The sequence below is a fragment of the Microtus ochrogaster genome, linkage group LG8 (genome assembly GCF_000317375.1).
Source record: "Microtus ochrogaster isolate Prairie Vole_2 linkage group LG8, MicOch1.0, whole genome shotgun sequence".
Taxonomy (NCBI): Eukaryota; Metazoa; Chordata; class Mammalia; order Rodentia; family Cricetidae; genus Microtus; species Microtus ochrogaster.
In genome coordinates this window covers 12,517,516-12,528,644 of record NC_022033.1, presented here as the reverse complement: position 1 = coordinate 12,528,644, position 11,129 = coordinate 12,517,516, and the positions used below count along the sequence as shown (strand labels likewise).

General features: G+C 46.5%; 1 protein-coding gene across 1 annotated transcript in view; it reads left to right on the top strand.

Moving 5' to 3' along the window:
- Positions 1-291: 291 nt before the first annotated feature.
- The window catches only part of Ncoa3 (nuclear receptor coactivator 3), an 88,451-nt gene continuing 77,613 nt past the window's right edge, over positions 292-11,129 (top strand). The window contains exon 1 of the mRNA XM_013352190.2: positions 292-374. The gene's annotated coding sequence lies outside the window, so the exon portion shown is untranslated. The remainder of the gene's footprint in view (positions 375-11,129) is intronic.

Here is an 11,129-nt window from a genome sequence, read left to right as displayed (position 1 = left end):
GACGACGCCCCCTCAGCTGCTTGTCTTGAGGACCGGTGCTTGGCGCACAATGAACACTCCATAGATGTCAGGAATTCCAGAATGGAGATGAGCAAGCGGGAAAACTAACGCAGTCGCTCGAGGTCCTTGGAGGGCTGGAGGCGTCCAGACCACCTGACCATGCCCCTACCGCGCGCACGGCCCCCTGGGACCCGTAGTGCTGGGCGTGGCCACAGGACTACAAATCCCGGCGGCCCCCGCGCCGCGGGTTCAGCGGCGGCCGCCTCAGCTCCTCAGATCGCCGGCGGCGGCCTCGGCGGAGTCGGTGTCGGCGGCCGGGGCTGAGCTGTGAGTTTCCGATCGAGAGCTGCGCTGGGGGAAGATGGCGGCGAGCGGTGAGTGGAGAGAAAGGCGGCGGCAGGCAGCGGGCGAGGCCGGCGGCATGGCCCCGGGCGGGGGTCTCGGGGGTCCCCGGCAACGCGCGGCGCAGGCGACAAGGATCGGGCGGGCGGTGATGGGCTTCGGGGCCCGCGCAGGGTCGCGAGGAGTTCGCGGCCGCGGCCTCTGCTGCTTGAGCTCCCCCCCGCCGAGTCCCGGGTCGGAGAAGCGCAGCTCAGCCTCCTCTTCCCGCCGGCGCCGCCCGGCGGGGCGGACTCGGACTCAGCGGGCAGAGGCTGCAGCTCCGCTGCGAGCGGGCGCGGCGGACGCGGAGTCTGCGGTGCGCGCGGGCTGAGTGCGGGGGGTGTGTGCGTGGTGAGAGCAGGGTCTGGGGTGTGTGTGTGTGAGATGGATGTGGGGTCTGCGCGATGTGCCAGGTATGTGGTGTGGATCCGGAGTCTACGAGGTGTGTGGGGGTGGATGCAGGGTGAGCGTGGGGTCTGCAGGGTGGATGCAGGGCGTGTAAGATGAGTGTGCGGTGTTCGAGGTGTGTGGTGGTGTGTGCAGAGTGAGTGGAGGTGTGAGGGATGAGTGCAGGGTCTGCGGTCTGTGTGTGGCGAGTACGGGGTGGATGCGGGGTCCGCGATGTGTATGAGGAATTGGAGGTGTGTAGCGTGGGTTCGGGGGATGAGTGCGGGATCTGCCCTCTGTGCGCGTGGATACCGGCTCTGCCGTTTAGTGTCACCTATCAACGCGATTACTTTCACCTTCCGAAATTCCCAGTCTTGATTCGTTCATTGATTCTGTTCGCAATAGTTTAAATGAACCGAGCCTCACAGCCTGTGTAAAGTGGGAGGCAATGCTACTTCGTAGGCAGTTTGAGGGCGCCCAGGGTGGAAAAAGTTAACCAGTAGAGCAGCTGGGAGAGGCCAGATCATCTCAGGCCCACGGAACAGGAGCCCAGGACTCCATACTGTATGACACAGAAGCTTGGAGACTGTCTTGAAGTCGAGTAACTTTTCTCCCCCTCCCAAATGCGAAGACTTCCTTTTTTTTTTTTTTTTCAGTTTCTGAGTAGCGCTTCAAAGCCAACTTGTTTTTGTAATTAAGCTTGTGCGGTAAAAGACCAGGAAGGCGAGTCTCCAGTCTGCTGCAGGCTAAGTGGACTGAATGAGATGAAAGCGCTCGTGTCAGGGTTGCCCGAGATTTAAACGCCAGCTCTCGTCGGCTCGGCTGGCCGGTCTGTGCTGCACGAAAGCCTCAGGATTTGTTTCTGCAGGTTGTTGTGCAGACGAGATGCCAGGGGAGAAGTGTGGATTCCAGATCTTCAGCAAATATGCTGTGGAGATGGCTATGTAAACCTCCGAGTTCGTGAACCGTTTGCTCTTTTGAAAAATCAAATGGCTGTTTATTTAGAATAGGTTTTTCCATAGATGACACCTAACTGAGAAGAACAAAAATACTCTCTGAGGCAATGACTGCTAGCCTTTCATGGGTTATGTTTGGCTTTGGGACTAAAGAGCAGCAGGTATATACAGAAAGAAGGAACAGAGAAATGGGGTGGGAACAGTGTTTTTTTGCTATCTTTACACCTGGAGGAGCTGGAGGGATGGCTCAGTGGTTAAGACCACAGGCTGCTTGCTCTTCCAGAGGACCCGGAATTGATTCCCAGCACCCAGCAACTGTCTCTAACTCCAGTTCCAGGAGTCGCCCTCTTCTGGCCTCTGTGAGCACCAGGCATCCACCTTGTGCTTGGACATACATTAAAAAAAAAAAAAATCTTGATAGCTGTTAGAAAGGCTCTTTTGAATTGAGTGCTTCTGTTGCTTGGTGTAAAACCCTTAAGGAAATAATAGCTTGTAGGGTGAGGAACCCTGAGGGTCCATTGTAAGATGAAGCCTCTATTGGTAACGTGTAAAACGATATCAACACAGGAAGTAGCTCCTGTGTCGCTGGAGGTTGCTTCAGGTTCTGAACTTAAATGAACAGTAATCTAAAGTGCCTCTGATCCTAAATTATATGTTGATAGAAAGGACTTAATTGTCCAATCAACATTAGAAAACAAAAAGGCACATGCCAGCTTTTGGCATATAGAAAAGTACATTTGTAGTTGGGAATTGTGGACTTGGTGAGAGGCTGTAATTGTAAACAGTTTCTACCAGAAAGCATCCCTTAACCAAAGAGGTCTTCAGAACACAGACGCCAGCATGTGATCAACAAGATCGTCTTTTTTTTTTAAATATTTATTTATTTATTTATTTATTTATTTATTTATTATGTATACAATATTCTGTCTGTGTGTATGCCTACAGGCCAGAAGAGGGCTCCAGACCTCATTACAGATGGTTGTGAGCCACCATGTGGTTTCTGGGAATTGAACTCAGGACCTTTGGAAGAGCAGGCAATGCTCTTAACCACTGAGACATCTCACCAGCCCCAAGATTGTCTTTTTTAAAAATTGTTTTATGCGTGTTATTTTGCTTGCATGTGTATCTGTGCACCATGTGCGTGCTTATTGCCTGAAAAGATCAGAAGAGAGGGTGTCAGTTCCCTGGAACTGGATTTAAAGATGTTTGTGAGCTGGGTGTGGTGGCTTACTCCTTTAATCCAAGCACTCGGGAGGCAGAGGCAGGTGGATCTCTTGAGTTTGATTGAGGTCAGCCTGATCTGCAGAGTGCATTCCAAGACAGTCAGGGCTACACAGACACTGTCTTAATAAACAAAAGTCAAAACAAAATAAACAAAAATGTTTGTGAGCCATCCTGAGGATGTTGGGAATCAAACCTGGGTGCTCTGTAGGAATAGCCTGAGTGCTCTTAACCATTGAGCCATCTCTCCAACCCCCCAAATTGATTGTGTGTGTGTGTGTGTGTGTGTGTTATGTCTGCATGTGTTGGTATACCACATCTGTGCCTGGTGTCTTCGGAGGCCAGAAGAAGATGTGAGATCAGAAGAGAGCATTAGCTTTCTTGGAACTGTAATTTATAATGGTGAACTGTAGATGCTAGAGTGTGAACCCTGATCCTCTGTAAGTGTAGCAAGTTCTTTTAACCAGTAAGCATCTCTCAGCTCCTATCTTTGGTGTTTTGTGATGGTCTCATTGTTGAGGCTGTTGTGGTACCTGGAGCTTACAGTTCAGGTTGGTTTTGAACTCATCATCTGCCTGCCTCAGCCTCCTAGTGCTGGAATTAGAGATATGACAGATACCTCATTTGGCTAGGATGCTCACTTTTTCTTTTCTTTTTTTTTTTGGTTTTTCGAGACAGGGTTTCTCTATAGTTTTGGAGCCTGTCCTGGAACTAGCTCTGTAGACCAGGCTGGTAGGATGCTCACTTTTTGTAAACCTCTGCATCATTGAACTCTACCTCTTGCTTTAGCCTACTTTGTATTGCTAGAATGGTTTTAAAAATTAGTACTGGGGAGTTGGAGAGATGGCTCAGTGGTTAAGAGTACTTGCTGCCCTCGCTCCTTCCCTCCCTCCCCTCCCCTCCCTCCCCTCCTCTCCCTCCCTTCCTTCCTTCCTTCCTTCCTGAGGGGCAGTTTTCAAGCAAGGTTTTTTTGTAGTGTTGGGAACCTGTCCTGGAACTCTGTAGACCAGGCTGGACTTGAACTCACATAGATGCATCCGCCTCTGCCTCCTGAGTACTGGTATTAAAGGTGTGCGCCACCACTGCTCAGCTTTTGCTGCATTTTTAGAGAACTCAGGTTTGATTCTTAGCTCACAACCTGTTGTAACTTCAACTACATGGCATCCAGTGCCCTTATCTTTCTTCCCCAGGCTCCTGAACACGGTGCACGTACATACACACAGGCAGTCATATACACTCAATAAAATAAATAATATTAAAAGATTACTAACTGTCTGCCAGGAGGTGGTGGTGTATGCTTTTAATCTCAGCACTATGGAGGCAGATCTGAGTTTGAGGCTAGCCTGGTCTACCAAAGCCAGTTGCAGTACAGTCAGGGTTACACAGAGAAACCACCTTGAAAAAAACAGCAACAAAATTTACTAACAGTTCATTAAAATAATTGAACGGGGGACTGAGAGGTGGCTTAGTGGTTAAGAGAATTTATTGCTTTTCCAGAGTTCCTAGAACCCACGTGACAACTCAAGGTCAGGGGATCTAATGCTCCCTTCTGGCCTCCATAGTGTTTTGCCTGCATGTGGTGCACATAAACTCATGCAGGCAGGCACACACACATTAGGAAAACTTAGAAAAAACCCAGAATGATAGTAGAGCTATGTCATTATGGATTGTATTAAATCATTTCTGACTTTTTAAAATAAAAGCCTAAATGTATTTAATTTTATGTGTATAGGTGTTTCGCCTGTATGATACACACACACACACACACACGCACGCACACGTGTGTGTGTGTGTGTTTGGTGCCTGAGGAAACTTTTAATACCCTGGAACTGGAGTTATAGATGGTTGTGAGTTGCCATGTGGTTACTTGGATTGTGAATCTTCTGCGAAGGCAGCTAGTGCTCTTCACCCCTGAGACAGTTCTCCAGCCCTTTGTCTAAATGTTTCTGAGTGATGGTCAAACCCATGCTGTGCCACTCGTCCACACCCCTAGCCACTTTCATTACACCTTGTGATTTTAGGGTGTATTTCCCTAGTATAAAAATTTCTGTGCCGGGTGGTGGTAGTACACGCCTTTAATCCCAGCACTCAGGAGGCAGGTAGATTTCTGTGAGTTCAAGGCCACCCTGGTCTACAGAGCAAGTTCCAGGACAGGTTCCAAGGCCACAGAGAAACCTTGTCTCGGAAAAACCAGAAAAAAGTTGTTTTTTTGTAGGGCATCTCCACCCTCTTAGTAAATAGGAACTCATTTAGTAAGGAGGGAGTGTACTGTGGGGCCCTGAATCCTCTTTCTGGAAGATGTGTGAACAAAATACACATTTGAGATGATTGCTTAGTAATATCTTGCTTTTCTTTTTGGGTATTGGGGTTGGATCTCTTGTATTCTAGGCAAGTTCTCTGCCACTGAATTGCCTCCCCAGCCCATTAATGCCTTCTTTTTCTCCCCTTCCCCCCCTAAGGTAATTTTAATTTTTAATTTTTTTTTCGAGACAGGGTTTCTCTGGGGTTTTGGAGCCTGTCTTGGAACTAGCTCTTGTAGATCAGGCTGGTCTCGAACTCACAGAGATCCGCCTGCCTCTGCCTTCCGAGTGCTGGGATTAAAGGTGTGTGCCACCACCACCGGCTTGACCCATCTTTTTATTTGCATTTTTTTTTCTAAAACAGGATCTTGGTGTGTTGGCGCATGCCTGTAATCCCAGCACTCGGGAGGCAGAGGCAGGCGGATCTCTGTGAGTTCGAGGCCAGCCTGGTCTACCAAGGGAGTTCCAGGACAGGCTCCAAAGCTACAGAGAAACCCTGTCTCGAAAAACCAAACCAAACAAAACAAAACAAAACAGGATCTTACTGCGTAGTCCTTGCCATCTGTAACTGACTGTGTAGACCAGGTTGGCATAGACCAGAAGTGCCTCTTCTGCCTCTGCCTCCCAAGAAACGGAGTGAAATAACAATTTATTTATTTTTAAATTGTTTTATTAGTTTATGTGTATGAATGTATATGCAACCACGATGCCTGCTGAGGTCAGAAGAGGGTGTTTGATCCCCTGGAACTGCAGTTACATGGTTGTGAACTACCTTGTGGGTGCTGGGAACTGAACCTAGATCTGCAAGAGCAACAAGTGCTCTTAACCACTGAGCCAACTCTCCAACAACTTATTTTTTATGATGCGTGTGTTCGTCCCTGTGGGCTCATGGGTTCATGTGTACCACATGCACGTGCAAGGAAGGCCCATTTTGACCCACTGAAATAAGGTTCCTTTCTGTGTCAGGGACAGTCTACTAAGGGAAAGAGTAGCTTGTAAAATCCAGTCAGTGGATAAAGGTGCTTGGGCAGCCTGACAACCTGAGTTCGGTCCCTGCATCTCATTGACGGAGCAGACACTTAAAAGTCTGCACCTGCACACAACAAACATGTCATCATCTAGTCTTTTGTGCCGTGGCTGCATGGCTCTAAAGTATTTTCTATGAAGTTGAAAGCTGCTGATTGAGAATTTTAAAGTATTTTTTAGTTTGGGGACTAGAACTGGGTGAAACAACAACAAACCCCAACTGCTGTTGTCCTGTCCCTAATTGGTTGCTGATGTGAGTGGCTTCAGGGTTTCTTTTTGGATTTTGAAACTCTGATTTAATTCTAAGCCAGAGCATGTACTTTTGAAACTTTTAATTTGTTCTAAGTTCAGAATGACTGTTGCCTCCAGTGGCAGTTTGTCCACATAGCAAATTGGATACAGTTTAATACCCCCCTTACTTTGCTAACGCTTTCTGGGATTGGAAAAAAAAAGCACAAGTTGTTCTTGTTGCCTCCCGTCCATTGAGCCAGGGATTGCTGCCCTAGCCGCGTTTGTGCTGCTGCTGCTGGTGTGTGTGTGTGTGTGTGCGTGTGTGCGTGTGTGCGTGTGTGCGTGTGTGCGTGTGTGTATGTGGAGCAGTGTGGCGTATTCTCTTTGCTGTATTGATGGGCTAGAGCTCTGGGAGCCTAGCATTGGCACTGGAGCGGAATGTTCGCTTTTTCTCATAGGAAACTGGAAGGAGTGACTGTTTAGACTGCAGGGAGTTTTGAGGTGGGTGCTGCAGTGAAATGTGGCTCCTACTGAGTGCATTCTAGGCTGGGAAGGGGTTGGAAGGGATATTCAGCTGTTAGTGTGGAAGAGGGGCCCCAGGAACCCGAAGCTGATCTTAATGTTTGTTAGGTAAATATATATCCATTGATGTCTTAGAGGACTCCTGGGGATTCTTTTGGGCTAAGGATACACTTTATCCACAGCTAACCAGTTTTCAGTCTTCAACAGATGATGACATGGTCTTGATTTAATCACCTTTCCTTTTCCTTCCCCTGTTGGAAAGCTGTTAAAGGAACAGGAAAGTGACCAGAAGATGCTCAGCGGGAGTGAGGCCAGTTCACACACACTGGGTAATCTTCTTAGCCTGCCAATGCAGTTGCCGATTTGTCGTCAAGCGCTCATTTAGCTTGGTAGGAGTTGCTGTCTAGGTCAGTTTGTAAGTGGGCAGTAATAAAGGCATATTTAACTAGCTATACCATAGTCATGTAGGGTAGAGGCAGGCCAGGATTCTCACCTGACTGACAGCGTATCTTGAAATGTTCTCAGAACAAGTGAGCTAGGGCCTCCCTCCAAATTTGTTAGGAGCGTCTTGTCCTGTTTTTTTTTCCCCTCCGCTAATGTTTGTGTTGATGGGCTCAAGAGGTGTGGTGTCTGGTGGACTATTCTATACTGCTGCTTTGTTTAATGGGCTGACCTCCTCGGTTAGAGCTGTGGGAGGGATAAAGCTGAGCTGATTCTCCATTACCTGCAGAATGCCAGGAAGGGAGTCCTGGCCTGGGCTTACAGCTTACTACACCAGAGTAGTGGGTGGATGATGGATGGGAAGCCTGGTGACTGTCTGAGACAGGGTTTCTCTGTACTCCTGGCTGTCCTGGAGTGCACTTTGTAGACCAGGCTGACCTTGAACTCAGATCTGCCTAGCTCTGCCTCCTGCCTATTGGTATCAAAGGCATGTGCCACCACCTGGTGGTTGGTTGAATGGTAATTGTATAGGTTGAATCTCATTGCCCTGAACTCAAGGGGACGAGTTACATTATTTTGTTGTACTAAAGTAAGGGTTTGGGGCTGGAGAGATGGCTCAGCGGTTAAGAGCATTGCCTGCTCTTCCAAAGGTCCTGAGTTCAATTCCCAGCAACCACATGGTGGCTCACAACCATCTGTAAGGAGGTCTGGCGCCCTCTTCTGGCCTTCAGGCATACACACTGACAGAAAATTGTATACATAATAAATAAATAAATAAAAACTAAAAAAAAAAAAATAAAATAAATAAGCAAGTTTTTTTTTAACAAAAAAAAATAAAGTAAGGGTTTATTAAATATTGTTAAGTTGGTTCTTTTGTTTTGCTAGAAGTAAAAGATCTTGGAAAAGTTTCTGTTTATTGTACCAATTTGACAAGTTGTTACTCATGAACCTTTGATTTTTAAAGTTTTTAGACAAGGGCAAAGGACCGATGGCCTGCTGGGAAATAATTAACCACTTGTGTGTGAGTCTCTTCTGGGCTAGCTCAGCAGCCTAATAAGAGTTTACCAAGCATTCCACATTCAGACTGGGATCTGAGGAGGGACGCTCCGGCTGTCCTGTGAGGGCAGTAATCTAGTCTGTTCTCACAATTTAAGATGTGTAAATGTGCTTCATTCTGGTGTCACGTGTCTGTAAAAAGGGACCTTGCCCAGCAGTGGTGGTGTACACTTTTAATCCCAGGGAAGAGGCCAGCCTGGTATACAGAGTGAGTTCCAGGACAGTTAGAAATCTACAGGGAAACTTTGTCTCGAAAAACTAAAAACCAAACCAAACAAACAAAAAACCATCTTGGACCCTTGTATAATTTGAGACACTTAGGTCTCAATAGGGCAGGTCCCTCCTCCCCCACTTTAATTGATGGTGATATTGACAATTTCAATGTAAATTTCTTATTTTTCAGAAACAGGCTTCGTATATTCATGAAAAAGAGTCTAACCTGTGCATAGGCAGAACGATATTTCCCTCTAGTTCCTCCAGTTATGTTCATTTTACTGGCTTTTTTTTTTTTTTAACCAAACTTAAGCCATTTGTAGCTTAGCTCACCTACCAAGGCAGGCGACTTTCAGTTTGTTTAGAGTTTTGATTGGTGCAGCAAGACATTTTTGAAACCATTCTTTTCAGTAGATGGTCCATGAAGGAGAGGAATCTGAAAGAGGGAATTTCAAAGCAACCCAAGCAGTGTTTGAAAGTCCTCTGGTCTTGAGAATAATGACTGGCGGGCAGGCAGGAAGCCTGCAGCTGTGTTGTGGCATTGTTCGTCCATCTCTGGCATCTGAGACCTTCAATACAATAGAGGAGAAAGCCTGGGGAGGGAGAGAAAGGCATCGCTAGGAAAAGGGGGTGCTTTCAGGGTGAATACTGTTTAACTGAAATCCAAGACGAAATTATTTCCCTTAAGAGCATTTCTTCGTCATAATCTGTCCCAAACTGACATTTTTATAATGAACGTTAACTGCTATTGGAAGAGCAGCAGGATCCTTTACTGTTTCGAAACAACCGAAAGAAAAGATGTATGTCAGAAAGGCTGGAAGTGTTTTCCCTCTTCTGCAGTCTGGGCAGTATCGCTTGCTAACTTTGAGGAGACTTCTGGTGTCCAAGAGTTCAGTACTTTGTATGCTCTGGGTGTGTCTTGCTCTAGGGACAAGAGATTTTTATTTTTGAGATTTGGTCTTCTGTGTAGATAATGCAGTTTGAAATTTAAATCCCGTACCTGAGCCTCCCCTGTGACATGGCATAGAACACCCTGCCAGGCTCCATGTTTTTTTTAATATTTGATACAGGGTCTTGCTAAGGCCTGGAACTTTCTATATAGAGTAGCTTGACTTTGATCTTGTGATCCTCTTGCCTCTGCCTCCCAAATTCACACTACCAGCTTCTTTCAGCTTCAGTTCTTCCTGCAGAGGATGTAAACGGAACTGACATTACGATTTTCAACAGATTTTACATGGTGTGTGTTGTCCAGTGGGGGACATGGGGATGTGAGATGAGGGGAGGAGACAGGTTAACACCCAGTTGTCACTAGCGAGAAACAATTAGTAAATTTAAGTTGCTTGTGAAGAAGCCTAGGTACTTGATTCTGTGTCCTGATTAAAATTTGGTGATTTGGTGTGGACCTGAGCTCTATTCTCAGCACCTGCCAGTGCTCTTAACATTTGGGCATCTCTCCAGCCCATAGAGGCACACACTTTGTTGTATGTTTTTTTTTTTTTTTTTTTTTTTTTTTTTCGAGACAGGGTTTCTCTGTGGCTTTGGAGCCTGTCCTGGAACTCGCTCTGTAGACCAGGCTGGTCTCGAACTCACAGAAATCCGCCTGCCTTAGCCTCCCGAGTGCTGGGATTAAAGGTGTGCGCCACCATCGCCCGGCTTGTTGTATGTTTTATACAAAGTTTATTGGAGTCTATAGCCTATCTTAGAAAATAACTTTTTGGAAGGTCTAAAATTCCTAGTGTTAAAAGGAGGTTAGTTTTTAAATTTACACACACATGCGTGCACACACACTCATGTGTGTGTGATATTTTGAGACAGTCTTTCTGTAGAATAGTCCTGGCTGCAGCGGAACTTCTTAAGTGGACTAAACTGGTCTTGAACTGGAGATCCCCGTGCTTCAGACTCCTGTGTGCTGGTTTTACAGGTGTGTGCTGACATGCCTGACCCTGTGTAGATCTCCTTTCAGGTATGCTTCTGTGTTTGTTCTGTCCTAGCACGTCTCATCCCAGCCCTGCACAGTGTAAATTTCTCATGGCTTCAATTCAGAAAATCTAAACCTTCCTTTAATCTTTTGATGTGTGTGTGTTTTTTAATTCTTTGCATTTCATACAATTTTTAGAATGGGGATGGCATGTAGCATAATTGTTGTGTTTGCCCAGTGGACCCAAGTTCACTGAGTTCAGGCCACACAGCCAGATTGTAGTGGCATTGCAATTCCAGTGTTTGGGAGGTGGAGGCAAGAGCAGCAGGAACTGAAGGTTGTTCTTGGCTACATAGTTTTGGGTAGCCAGACAAAGGTGTGTGAGATACTGTAACCTCCCTAATATTAACTTTGTATGTGTGAATGTGTGTGTGTATGTGTGCGTATAACACAGTTACTCATTTAATGTTTATGATG